Below are 12,602 nucleotides of genomic sequence, written 5' to 3' on the forward strand. Positions count from 1 at the left end.
GATGATTGTGCAGTCACTGCTCAGGCCAACTGTTTTGAAAAGGTAGAACAGACTTTATCCAAAGCTCTGAAAGAATTTACCAACTACTACAATGAAAACGATTTGAAGCCAAATCCTGCCAAAACTCATAGCTGTGTATTTCATCTCAATAACAAAAAAGCAGCTAAAACCTTACAAATCACCTGGGAAGGAATCCCTGTTCAACACTGTTCGACTCCAAAATATCTGGGAGTGATTCTGGACCGTACGCTTACGTATAAGAAACATTGCCTAAACGTGAAACAAAAAGTGTCTGCCAGAAACAACATAGTGCGGAAACTTCGAGGCACCACCTGGGGAGCTCACCCTTGCACTGTGAGAACAAGCGCGCTAGCACTGTGCTACTCAACTGCTGAGTATGCTTGCTCCGTGTGGCATAAGTCCAGCCATGCCAAAAACATAGATGTAGCACTAAATGACACCTGCCGTATTATCACAGGTTGTTTAAGACCTACTCCCATAGATAAACTCCACTGTCTCGCTGGTATAGCACCACCTGAAATCCGACGTGAGATTGCTGCTAGGCATGAGAAAAGCAAGGCTATGACTATGGAAGCCCATCCTTTGTATGCCTGTCAACCAGCACATCCTAGGTTGAAATCAAGAAAGAGCTTCTTGACAACCACTGAAGCTCTTAAAGGAACTCCACAACAAGCAAGAATCTCAATGTGGCGGGAAAAATGTCAACATTTGAGAGAATGGATGGTTCCAAAGGAAGAACTTCCTCCTGGACATTCTGAAAAGTGGACAACATGGAAGGCTCTCAATCGATTACGCTCCAGTACCACGAGATGCAAGACCAACCTACAGAAATGGGGCCTTCCTGTGGAGACAGTTTACTGCAAGTGTGGTACTAAGCAGACTAACGAACATCTTCTACTGTGTCCATCTCCAGCCACTTGTACCATTAAAGATCTAATGAGAGCAACTCCAAATGCGCTTGTCGTGGCCAATTTTTGGTCAACCAATGTTTAAAATTTTTTGGTTTAATTTTTGTCTCTCTTACTTTGTACTTCTGACACGATAAATAAATAAATACAGTTTTACTTTGTTGGTAAAGTGTTCAGTGTATTGTTTTGTAGGATTTATGGTTGGGTTTGTGAAATGGCTGACGTAGATTCTGAAGTTCTGATTACCGAGCTCGATAGCTGCAGTCGTTTAAGTGCGGCCAGTATCCAGTATTTGGGAGATAGTAGGTTCGAACCCCACTGTCGGCAGCCCTGAAAATGGTTTTCCGTGGTTTCCCATCTTCACACCAGGCAAATGTACCTTAATTAAGGCCATGGCCGCTTCCTTCCCACTCCCAGCCCTTACCTGTCCCATCGTCGCCATGAGACATATCTGTGTCGGTGCGACGTAAAAGCAACTAACAAATAATAATAATAATAATAATAATAATAATAATAATAATAATAATTGTACCGGGCGGTACACCTCCACGCCGCTAATTTAAAAATTGCGCCAGGTGAAACTCCTCTGCTGGAGGAAGTCTGAACTTTATCTACGCTGTTAATTCTTTACCTTCTCAGAAGATGTCACCACGTGGAAAATTTTGAGTTTTTGAACTGTGTCATTTTTGATGTGTTTTTGTTTCGCTTGAAGTAAGAAGTGTAAACTTTCTCTCCTAGAGGACACTACTGAAGATCAACAATAGTGCAACCTAGTGCGGAGTCAAAGAACTATTTTGTTGGAGAAAATTTAATTTCAAGAGTTTGTTCTTTGTTAAATTTCTTTCAGTCATTGTTTAAGTTGGCAATATTCACCCCTTCTTTCCCCTTGTGTTGAACCTAACCAATCCCGAATTTCTTAAATTAATTTCTATCCAATCAGATGTATCTTCTCCCAACTTGAATATGTTGCTGTGTCCTACCCAATAAAGTGTTTGTGGGAGGGTGTTTTCATTCCCCTAACGCCTAGAAACTTCCGCGAGAGTATTTAAACTGCTGATTTTTGGGTCCCTCGGCCACTTCTGTTCCATCTTTCAGTGTATTAAGTACATAGCAGGAGGCGGGAAGCGCCTCTTTCCTCGGCAGCGGTCAGCAACAAGGTAATGGCCGATTAATAAATTCTTTCCTTGCTAGCTCAGCAGTTTAACTTTCGGGGCGGGTTCTAAGCGTTCCACTATGTAACCTTTTCCTAAAATGTAACTTCTCTTTTCATCTATTCTCTTGTAAAGCTACATACTGGGATAGAGAGTGCTAACCCTCTCGAGCTCCCACTCACATTGTCTGGAGGTGAACTTATTTTCTCAACCAATTCTTCCGTAATGTAATGTAAATTGTTATTTTCTTAAGTCACCTCTGTAGTATGGGATTAGCCCTTGCACTAACGGCCTAAGGCCAAGTAGGTCTTAAACAAAGTGTATTAGGAGTGCAAGTTCGCCTCCCCTCAAATTGTATTTTAGAGGTCATGTATTAACCTTCTTGTCATTTAATAGACCTCAGTAGGTTGGGTATTTTACCCCTGTGTATATGTCCTTTGAGGACAATTAAAGGTGGAGTTTGGTGTGGCCTGGGAGAGGCTTCAAATTGAGAGCGAGTGGCTCTTTTGAAAATGGTATATTGTATGCCTCGAGGAGGCTTTTCAGTGTAATTTGGAGCAAGGGCTCCTAGGTATGAATGGGGTTTTCTGCCCCTCTGTTAAAATTGTGTTTGGGGTAAAACTGAGCTGATTGCCCAAGAATTATGTTTCTGACTTTTGAAGCCCCAAATGGGGTACCTATGTAAATGTATTTTTCAATTGTGTTTCGGCTACTAAGTACCTGTTCTATTTGTTGTTACCTAATTTTGAAAAGAAAATATAACCTTGTTAAATTTTAAAATTAATTTCACTTTAGTAGCTTGAGACCTATTCACCACCCAGCACCTTCTTTCATGCATAACTACCACCAAAACACGGTAACAATAATAATAATAATAATAATAATAATAATAATAATAATAATAATAATAATAATAATAATAATAATAATAAATAAATAAATAAATAAATAAATAAATAAATAAATAAAATAGCGAAATTCTGATTACTCTAGTCTAAGCCAGACCTCTGCTGTGGGACAAAACTTTAGACATTTATAAAGATCGGAATGGGACAAGAAATGCGTAGCGTGAAGTTTGCTTAGAACTGAAACCAGATTTTGATGTAATTGAAGACACCGGGTGAGTTGTCCACGCGGTTAGGGGCGCGCAGCTGTGACCTTGCATGCGGCAGATAGTGGGTTCGAATCCTACTGTCGGAAGCCCTAAATATGGTTTTCCGTGGTTTCCCATTTTCACACCTCGCAGCTGCATGCCATCTGTTGATAGATATTGTTAAAACACCATCATTCGTGGCAATTCGAGCCTTTTATACATTGTTAGGCTTGGTGTGTAGATTCTATTTCACACAATACCGGTATCTCACAATGTGTAACCTTGGCGCTTATAGCCTTATTTATTTCAGGTCTTCAATTCAAGAACCACATACAAACATACCCAACCAAGGCTATGAAATGATTAGGCATTCTCTACCGTTTCACATACATTTCTGATCCCACTGCTCTTCGCCACTTTTTCTCACGATCATTCAGCCTCTCTTGAACTATTGCTCTCCGATTTGGATAACAGCCTCCTCCAAAATTAACGAGTTAGTGGTAGGGGGTGGTCAGACAGCATTTAAAAAAATAGCAACAAAATAGCCCTTACATGCATCTACAAGTGTGTGATGCTCTCTCAACGAATTTATCCAGAGAAGTTAAGGTTGGCAGTTGAGTTTACCCAACTTGACTGCGGTAACAGTAGTCTTCCTGATATTTTGATTTAACTCTGTACAATAAAACGTTCACCAAAGGAGCAATTACACATGTATCACAATTAAATAGAAATACACTGAGAATTCACAAATGATCAGTAATGATTTCATTCAAAAGTATGCCTTGTTGAAAATTAACACTAAACGTAATATTTGCCAAATTCCAATCAATGAGTTTACTCTAGACCCTCTTTTATGCCCCATCAGACTACAAAGCGTGTAAGGACTAATAAAACTATTGGGTTATATTACTTACGCTAAATAATAATTAATTCAATGTTTAAAGCAATACAATTATAATAATTTCGTGTGGCTATTTCTAGCCGAGTGCAGCCCTTGTAAGGCAGACCCTCCGATGAGGGTGGGCGGCATCTGCCATGTGTAGGTAACTGCGTGTTATTGTGGTGGAGGATAGTGTTATGCGTGGTGTGTGAGTTGCAGGTACGTTGGGGACAGCACAAACACCCAGTCCCCGGGCCATTGGAATTAACCAATTACGGTTAAAATCCCCGACCCGGCCGGGAATCGAACCCGGGACCCTCTGAACCGAAGGCCAGTACGCTGACCATTCAGCCAACGAGTCGGACAGCAATACAATTAATTCCATCATATAAAGTAACAAATACAATATAAATTAAACTTCTCATGGTTATATAGTCTTTCTGTTTCAAAACTAACATTAAATGTCTTCATTTTCACCTGGCGTAGACTTCCCCACAGTAATCCAAGTTGAGGTCCGTTTTTTCAATGGTCAAGATTACCAAGAATGATAGACATTCTTGAAGCATTGAATTTTTCAAGTAACTTTACACTCTTTGCAAGACACTGAAAAACAGTTCTGCCGATGCAGTGGATACAGGGACAGTTAAAAACAGCTAGAAAAGGTTTGGCCAATACTTTCAGATTGTGAATGTTTTCAGATTTAAATTGTAGCACTAACTTTGATATCAGTTTACAGTCTGTTTGTTCAGGCTCTTCCTAGAGAACACATCAATTTCTGCAGATAAATTATCACTTTTAATCCCATACGCTTTACTCACAGCTGAGCAAGCATCTTTGATAAGGTCACTACTAACCGAATTGTTTTTCAGTGAAGAAGTCAGTAATGTTTCCATTGGTACAGTAAAATTAGCTTTCAAAACGTGACTTGATTCTCTCAGAGAGGATGTCTAGTAGCGGGTAGTAAAAAGTTCTCAAATAAAAGACTTCAGGGGAGTCAGAACTCGGGTGAGCATTTCCTCCACCAAATTTCAGTCGAACATTTCGTTTGCGTTGAACAGTTGGGCCCTCGAAACTGTGACTTTCACAAGAGATAACCGCTTCAGACCAAAGTTTCTTGAATTCATGTTCATTTCTAAAATCAGCTACAGACGTTATTAGCCTATTCTATTAGCAATATCAACTACTTCATGAATCGATACAATATGGTTTTGTATGTACACTGACTGCCTGCTGTCATTTCTTGATGGATACAGTACTTTTGCATCTATCTCTTGGCACAGGCCAGAGTAAATTGTAGCTTCCACCGAAGTCCCAGTCAACTTCCATGACTGTGACAATATGGAAGTTGCTGGGGTATGGGTAGTGCTGAATAATGACATTCAGAGCATGAGTAGTGCATCTGAGTGTTATGAACGGTGCTGCTCATAGGGTCAGTCGTACTGCAATAGTACTTTCTGACCCAGTGAGGAAAGCAATGGCAAACTATCTCACTCCTCATCTTGCCTAGTACACCTCATTTTGTTGCTGCCATTGGTTTTTGGGGTTTCCTTATAACCGCTTAACCTTTGGTAGTGCTATTTGAGGATCCAACCAGCCTCTGGGCTGATGACGTAACAGACAGATAGACAGACAGACAGACAGACAGACAGACATGTACACTGAAGAAAATGGAAATTGCAACACCCAGAAGGAATGGTGCTACATTGCTGCAATTGAACATGCAGAACGAGTGTTCGGTTGTGATGCGATGATTACACTTTCAGGTTCCTCTGACCGCAAGTTTGGACAACAATCAATACAGGATGTGCCCACCACGAGCTGCAATACATTGATGAATTCGTCGAGGCATGGTGTCAATAAGGCCCTGGATCGCTTCCTGAAGAATTGTGGCCCATGCTTGCTGCACTGCACGGGTCAGTTGTTCCAGAGTTGTGGGTGGCTGAGGACGGTTGGCCAGTTGTCGACTCATCATGCCCCACACATGCTCAATAGGACTGAGGTCCGGTGATCTGGCGGGCCATTCTAAGGTTGTGATGTCGTGGAGAGCTTATCTGGAGATGCGTGCAGTGTGAACCCGGGCATTGTCCTGCTGAAATATCCCATTAGCAATGTTCGCCATCATAGGGACAACCACTGGATTGAGTACCCTATCAACGTACGGTCGAGCAGTCATAGCGCCCTCAACAAGCACTAATTGTGATTTCACATTAAAGCCAATAGCTCCCCAGACCATAATGCTTGGTGTTGGCCCTGTGTGTGCCTCTCGACAATAAGACCTGGGCAGCTCCTCTCTCCGGTACGTCGGCGTACACGATTCTGGCGATCACTGCGGGCAAGACAGAAGCGCGATTCATCACTAAAGACGACCCTATGCCATTCGTTGACCCACGTCGATCTTTCTCGACACCAGGCCAGCCTTACACGTCGCTGTTGTGGGGTCAATGAACACCTTCTGCAGGGACACGGGCTCGTAATCCAGCTGCACGCAGGCGATTACCAACTGTTTGTTGTGTAACGTGGGGTGCCACAACTGCTCGAATTTGCGCGGCTGTTGCATGGGGTTCCATCCGGGCCATTCGAATGATGCGGCGATCCTCTCTCGCAGTTGTCTGTCGCGCTGGGCCTGTACCACGTCTACGAGTGTGGGTACCTTCATTTGACCGCTGCTGCCATACACGTTGTACCGTAGATGCCTGTCGGCCAACACGTGCAGCGACAGTCCTTAGCGATAATCCAGCCTCACACAGCCCAATTATCCGAGCCCTCTCAAACGGCGACAGTTGTTGATAGCGTGCTCTTCTCTGTCGTCGAGGCATGTTTGACGGGGAACACTTCACTGCACAGACTACAAGTCAACTACGCTACACCAGAGACCTTATACTGGAGTTGATTCCTCCGCGACCAATCACGTGGGGAGACCTGTAGCAACAATCCAATGGGTCTGAAACTTTGACCGTTTGCATACCTACATGGTATCGTTCCATATCTTGAAAATCAACACAAACGACCAATGCCTTCATGGTGTTGCAATTTCCATTTTCTTAAGTGTATTTGGAAATAATGTTCGCCTTTTCAAACACTGGTTTCATGATATTTAGTCCAAAAACAAACTCAAATTATACACTATCAAACCGTGAGATAAGCAAACCAGTTTTTGGGTCAGAAGCTTGAATTACTTCTAAAGTATGCAGTATATCTACTAGGCGCTGTTGAACGGCTCGCAAGCTTTCGTATCTGCTGCTAAATCTTGTGTCAGTTTGTGTGTTTGAGAGACAAATCATTACGTTCATCACTGACTGGCTTGACTGCATAAGCTGCATAACTGTTGCAAACACTGCATACAGTATATTTGTTGCACTGTACTGAAAATACTGCGTACAGAAATAATGCTCTTACATGCATCTATCTAGAAGTGCAAGATTTAGAGAATGCATTTAGCAATGTACAAACATTATACTTACTTACTTACTTACTTACTTACTTACTTACTTACTTACTTACTTACTTACTTACTTACTTACTTAGTCGGTCCTCTTCTACCTTGCGGTGTTGAGGTTTTCCAGAGGGTCCTCCAGCGGGTTCTGTCTCTGGCCAGCTCTTTCACTTTCCCCCATTCCCCACCCCTGGCTTTCACAGCTGCCTTTACATCTTCTCCCCACATTCTTCTGGGTTTGTCGCGCGGTCTAGCTCCTTGCATTCTGGCGTCCTAATCTTGTTTAGCCGTTCGCTTATCCTCCATTCTTTGGCATGTCCAAACCATCGTAGTTGGCTCTGTTCAATTTTCTCGAGAACAGGTGAGACGTCAAGACTGTTTCTGATGGTCTGATTCCTGATTCTGTCCCTTCTCGTTTTCCCTTCAATTTTTCGGAGAAATCGCATTTCTGATGTCTGAATTCTACTCCGGTATTTGCTGGTCAATGCCCAGGTTTCACAGCCATAGAGCAAGGTTGGCAGATTTATCAACTTGTACACACGGAGTTTCGTGGATTTAGACACAGAAGGGTTGTTAAGAAAATTTCTCTTCAGTGCATTGAAGAGCCGCCCGAAGGCTTGGGATCGAGCTATAATTTCTCCATCTACTCTGCCATCATCTTGCAATGTGGCTCCAAGGTATTTAAAATGGGTGGTCTGCTCCAATATTGTACCGTCATTCAGTGCAATCTGCTGGGAGGTAGGCTGCCGTGACATCATCATGGTCTGAGTTTTTCTTGCATTGATTTTCATGCCCCTCTTTTCCAGCTCTTCTTCCCAGATTAACAAGATCTTTTGTAGATTCCTTTCCGAATCTCCCAGCAGCAATATGTCATCAGCAAAGGCACAATGGGTGATATATACTGGCCTCAGAAACTTATGGCCGAGCTTGAATTTCTGCACCTTCCCATTATACGGTCACATCATCCATTAAGGTAATGAAGAGAAGTGGGCTGAGGATGCAGCCTTGTTTGAGTCCCATTGAAGTCTCAAACACCTGAGACTCTGCATTGCAGGTTCGAACATAATTCTGACATCGACTGTACAGGCTTTGAATTGCTGCTGTTAGCTGTCGGTCAACTCAACATTTCTTTTCTTTAGTGTCTTCCAAATTTCAACTCTCGGAATGGTGTCAAAGGCTTTCTCTAGGTCGATGAAGGCGAGATGCGCCTCTTTTCCATACCTCATCAGTTTTTCGCTGATCTGTCTGTTGATGAAAATGAGGTCTTGGGTGCTTCTTCCTGGCCGAAACCCACACTGCGCTTCATCGAACTGTGGTTCTACAACTATCATCCAGGATCCTTGCATATATTTTTCCCGGCACGCTCAGGAGTGATATGTTACGATGGTTTGTGCAATCTCTGTTGACCCCTTTCTGAAATATTGGAACATTGACACTGTACTCTCAGTCAGTTGGTACCTTCTTTGTTTTCCAGGCCAGGTTGATAATACGGTGGAACAAATCTTCTCCACTTTTGCCCATAAACTTGAGCATCTCAGGTGCTATCTGGTCGTGGCCTGCAGCTTTGCCTAGTTTCATTTTCATCAGTGCGCCATTTAGTTCCTCAATACGTAATTCCTCACAGGTCCCATCTTCCTCTTGGTGCTGCTGTTTTCCTCCTGCTTGATCGTTATCCTCAATTTCCATATTTCCTCCGAGCAGTTCTTGAAAGTGTTCTTTCCACCGTTCCATGATGTCATTTTCACTTCGGAGGAGGTTTCCGCTTTTGTCCTTTATGAACTTGAGAGGACACTGCTTCTCTGTTCGCAAAGATTTCAGTACCCTGTAAAACAGCTTTTGGTTATTTTGTAGGTTTCTTCCATTTTTTCTCCGAACTTATCCCACGACTGTTGTTTTGAATCTTTCACTGCGTTCTTCACTGCAATCCTTTGTTTTTTGTAGATCTCATAATCACTTGAGTGTTTAGTGAGTAAGTATTTCTTCCACAATACCTTCTTCTCCCTGACTACTTCCTTAACCTCTTCTGTCCACCATGGTGTCCTCTTCTGATGTTGCCCTCCCCTAGACTTTCCACAGGCCTTGGCTGCAGCTTCAAGGATTACCTCCTTGAACAGGCACCATGTCTCTTCCAGTTGGTATTCTCCCACAGGTGGCAATTCCAGTAGATCAGTCCGTTGTTTCACAGCATCTTGGTATGATTGCTGGGTGGCATCTTCTCTCAATGTATGCACCTTTATTCTTTCTTTAGGTTTCCTCCTGGTAACTGAGCTGTTGGTCTTGATGTTAATGTGAAGCCTCATAACTACCAAATAGTGATCGCTTCCAATCTCATAACCTCTGTATACTGTGGCATCCAAGATATATCCCCACTGGCTACGTGGCGCTAGGATGTAGTCAATAATGGATTTCTCATTGCGGCTGGCGACTTCTATTGTGTAGCGGTGTGCTTCTTTGTATGGGAACATAGTATTTGCTATTACAAAGTCATTGCCTGCACACATGTCCCAGGAGTCTTCTCCCACTGTCATTCTGGTGAACCTCTCCTTATTTCCCAAGCAGGCCCTCCATTCCCTCTGTGTTGTTTCCAACCCTGCCATTGAAGTCATCAAGGATGAAAATGGTTCCCATGGTGTCGTGTACTGTTCTCTGCAATTCATCATAAAACCTGTCTTTCTCTTCTGAGATGTCATCTTCATTTGATGCATATACGGCAATGAAAGTAGTGTCTTCATTGGTGCTGCTGTTGAGAGTTAGTCACCGACATCATTCTTTCTTTGATGAATTTCCAGCACTTGACGTAATGTCTGTAGCCTTCGGGGATAACTATGGCGACTCCTCTCTTTGCTCTCTGTTCCTTGTGCACGCCTGAATGAAACATTAAAAACCTTTCACCACTGCTTGGTTCCATTAGCTGTTCACACCCACTGCCTTTCTTCTTGGTCTCTGTTACTGCCAGTGTATTCAGCCTTGCTCTTAGCTTTTCCGACAACAGTTCGAACTCCTTGCCAGCTAGTCCCCGTACGTTCCAGGTTGCCATGTTCATAGTCATTCTTCCTCGCTTGGTCGTCAACAGTTTTATCAATCCGGTTTCCCCTCTGTAATTTCTTTTAATAATTGTTTCTCGGATGCTTGGGTTACCAGCCCTAGTTCCAAAGCCTTGTGGGAGGGTATGCCTCCCTCATAGCCCTCGGCTTGCTAGATTTTCTGTCAGGGTTTCTTCCCTTAGCCTTTGAGGTACCTCCCTCTCTGCAAGGCAGCAGTTTTGCCTCGGTCCGGGACTGCTTATTCGGGTTTCCCCTTATTCGCAGCTAACCCCCATATTTGAGGGCCGTTCGCTATCCGCCACCTGCGACCCGCCCGGTAGCTGAGGCTCGCCCGGTAGCTGAGGCTCGCCCCGGGACAAACATTATGAGGATTGTTTTATTTCATTCTCGCTGCCATACCTTTGTAAATACCGTTCATGTTTCCTGCTCCGTCGTAATATTGAGCAATTGTATTTCTAGGATCGACCCCTAGTTCCTCAAAAATAGAGAGAAGCAACTTGTACAAAGTTTCACCATCAGTCTAATCAGTTTCGACGTTTCGTAAAATCCAAGAAAGCGTTCTTCAATTTTCAGTTCCTCAGTGACATATCTTATAAAAAAGTGTTAACTGCTCATGATGTGAAATGTCTGTTTTTTTTATCAACCAATATCGACAAATGCTTGCTTTTCTTAGCGCCTTCAAGCATGCGGTTCCTGGTTATATTGGCCATGATTTCAAGCATTTAATTTTGTACATTGTGATGAGCATAATTTTAAAAAAAACCTTTCTCTGTCTAAAAATATTTTTTTTTTCAACAACACAGTATCTGTTGATCTCAGCCTTAATCATTCTGGCTTAATCAGTCTGGCTCCATGGCTAAATGGTTAGTGTGCTGGCCTTTGGCCACAGGGGTCCCGCGTTCGATTCCCAGAAGGGTAGGGAATTTTAACCTTAATTGGTTAATTTCGCTGGCACGGGAGCAGGTCGCCTACAGCTGTCAAATAAAAAAAAGACCTGCATCTGGCGAGCCGAACTTGTCCTCGGACACTCCCGGCACTAAAAGCCATACGCCATTTCCATTTCATTCCAGCAACACTCTCCAATATTATTTTATTTCATCCGTCAGTCATTAATCATTGCCCCAGAGGAGTGCGACAGGCTTCGGTAGCCGGCACAGTTCCCACCCTCACCGCTAGATGGACGCTTCAATCCTCCATTCCTGACGCAGTCGAATGACTGGAAACAGGCTGTGGATTTTCATTTTCATTTTGAACTCTTATGTTCTCTAAGTCCCCTTAGGGCCTTGCCTTGTCAGAAAAAGTGAAGACTGAAATAGAATTTTAAGATATTCACTATTTTTGGTCACTTCTTCCTGATGTTGGCTAGATGCGTTACTCACTACACTTTCCTTGGATTTTAGACCCTCTTGTCAACGTTGCAAAGTTTGTCGAGCCGCAAGGTTCAAAGAGATCCGGGTTCGATTCCCGGCAGGGCCGGGGATTTTAACCTTAATTCGTTATTTCCACTGGTGGTGGTGATTATTGTTTTAAGAGTAAGTACAACTAGGCAACCATCCTCTATACAACACTAATCAGAGAGAAAAATGGAAGGGATCCAACACTTCGAAACATGAAGGCATCAGTCAAAGAAAGGCAAGGGCCACGAACGGTGCGAAAATGAAAGACTCCCTAGACTTCGAGTGCTCTAAAAAATACCGTCGGGATCGGAAAACAACAAGAATTGACCAAGGGAGGTCGGATAGGATAGAGGAAAGTGAGGAGCCTGGCATAAGTGGAAGCAATGCCAGGACTCAGCTGAGGGCCCCGTGGACGCCAACCCACACTTCCAAGTTGATAGGCCCTGGGGCCCCCTATTAGTCGCCTCTTACGACGCAGGGGATACCGCGGGTGTTATTCTACCGCCCTCACCCACAGGAAGAGTGGACAACCCAAGGTCACAGAAATAACTAGAAATAATTGGGATAAGCGGTGGCGTGCCAGTAGCGACCGCATAATCTGTAACCGTGCCGGATGCGACCTGCGTTGACAAGCAAATTGTCATTTGATAAGTTGTGTCATCACCCAAGATAAGG

At 43.4% G+C, this 12,602-nt stretch overlaps 1 protein-coding gene across 1 annotated transcript in view; it reads left to right on the forward strand.

Moving 5' to 3' along the window:
- LOC137501180 (putative serine protease F56F10.1) overlaps positions 1 to 12,602 on the forward strand; it is a 519,998-nt gene that overhangs the window by 41,490 nt on the left and 465,906 nt on the right. The window lies entirely within an intron of this gene.

This window comes from Anabrus simplex, chromosome 6 (assembly GCF_040414725.1).
Source record: "Anabrus simplex isolate iqAnaSimp1 chromosome 6, ASM4041472v1, whole genome shotgun sequence".
NCBI lineage: Eukaryota > Metazoa > Arthropoda > Insecta > Orthoptera > Tettigoniidae > Anabrus > Anabrus simplex.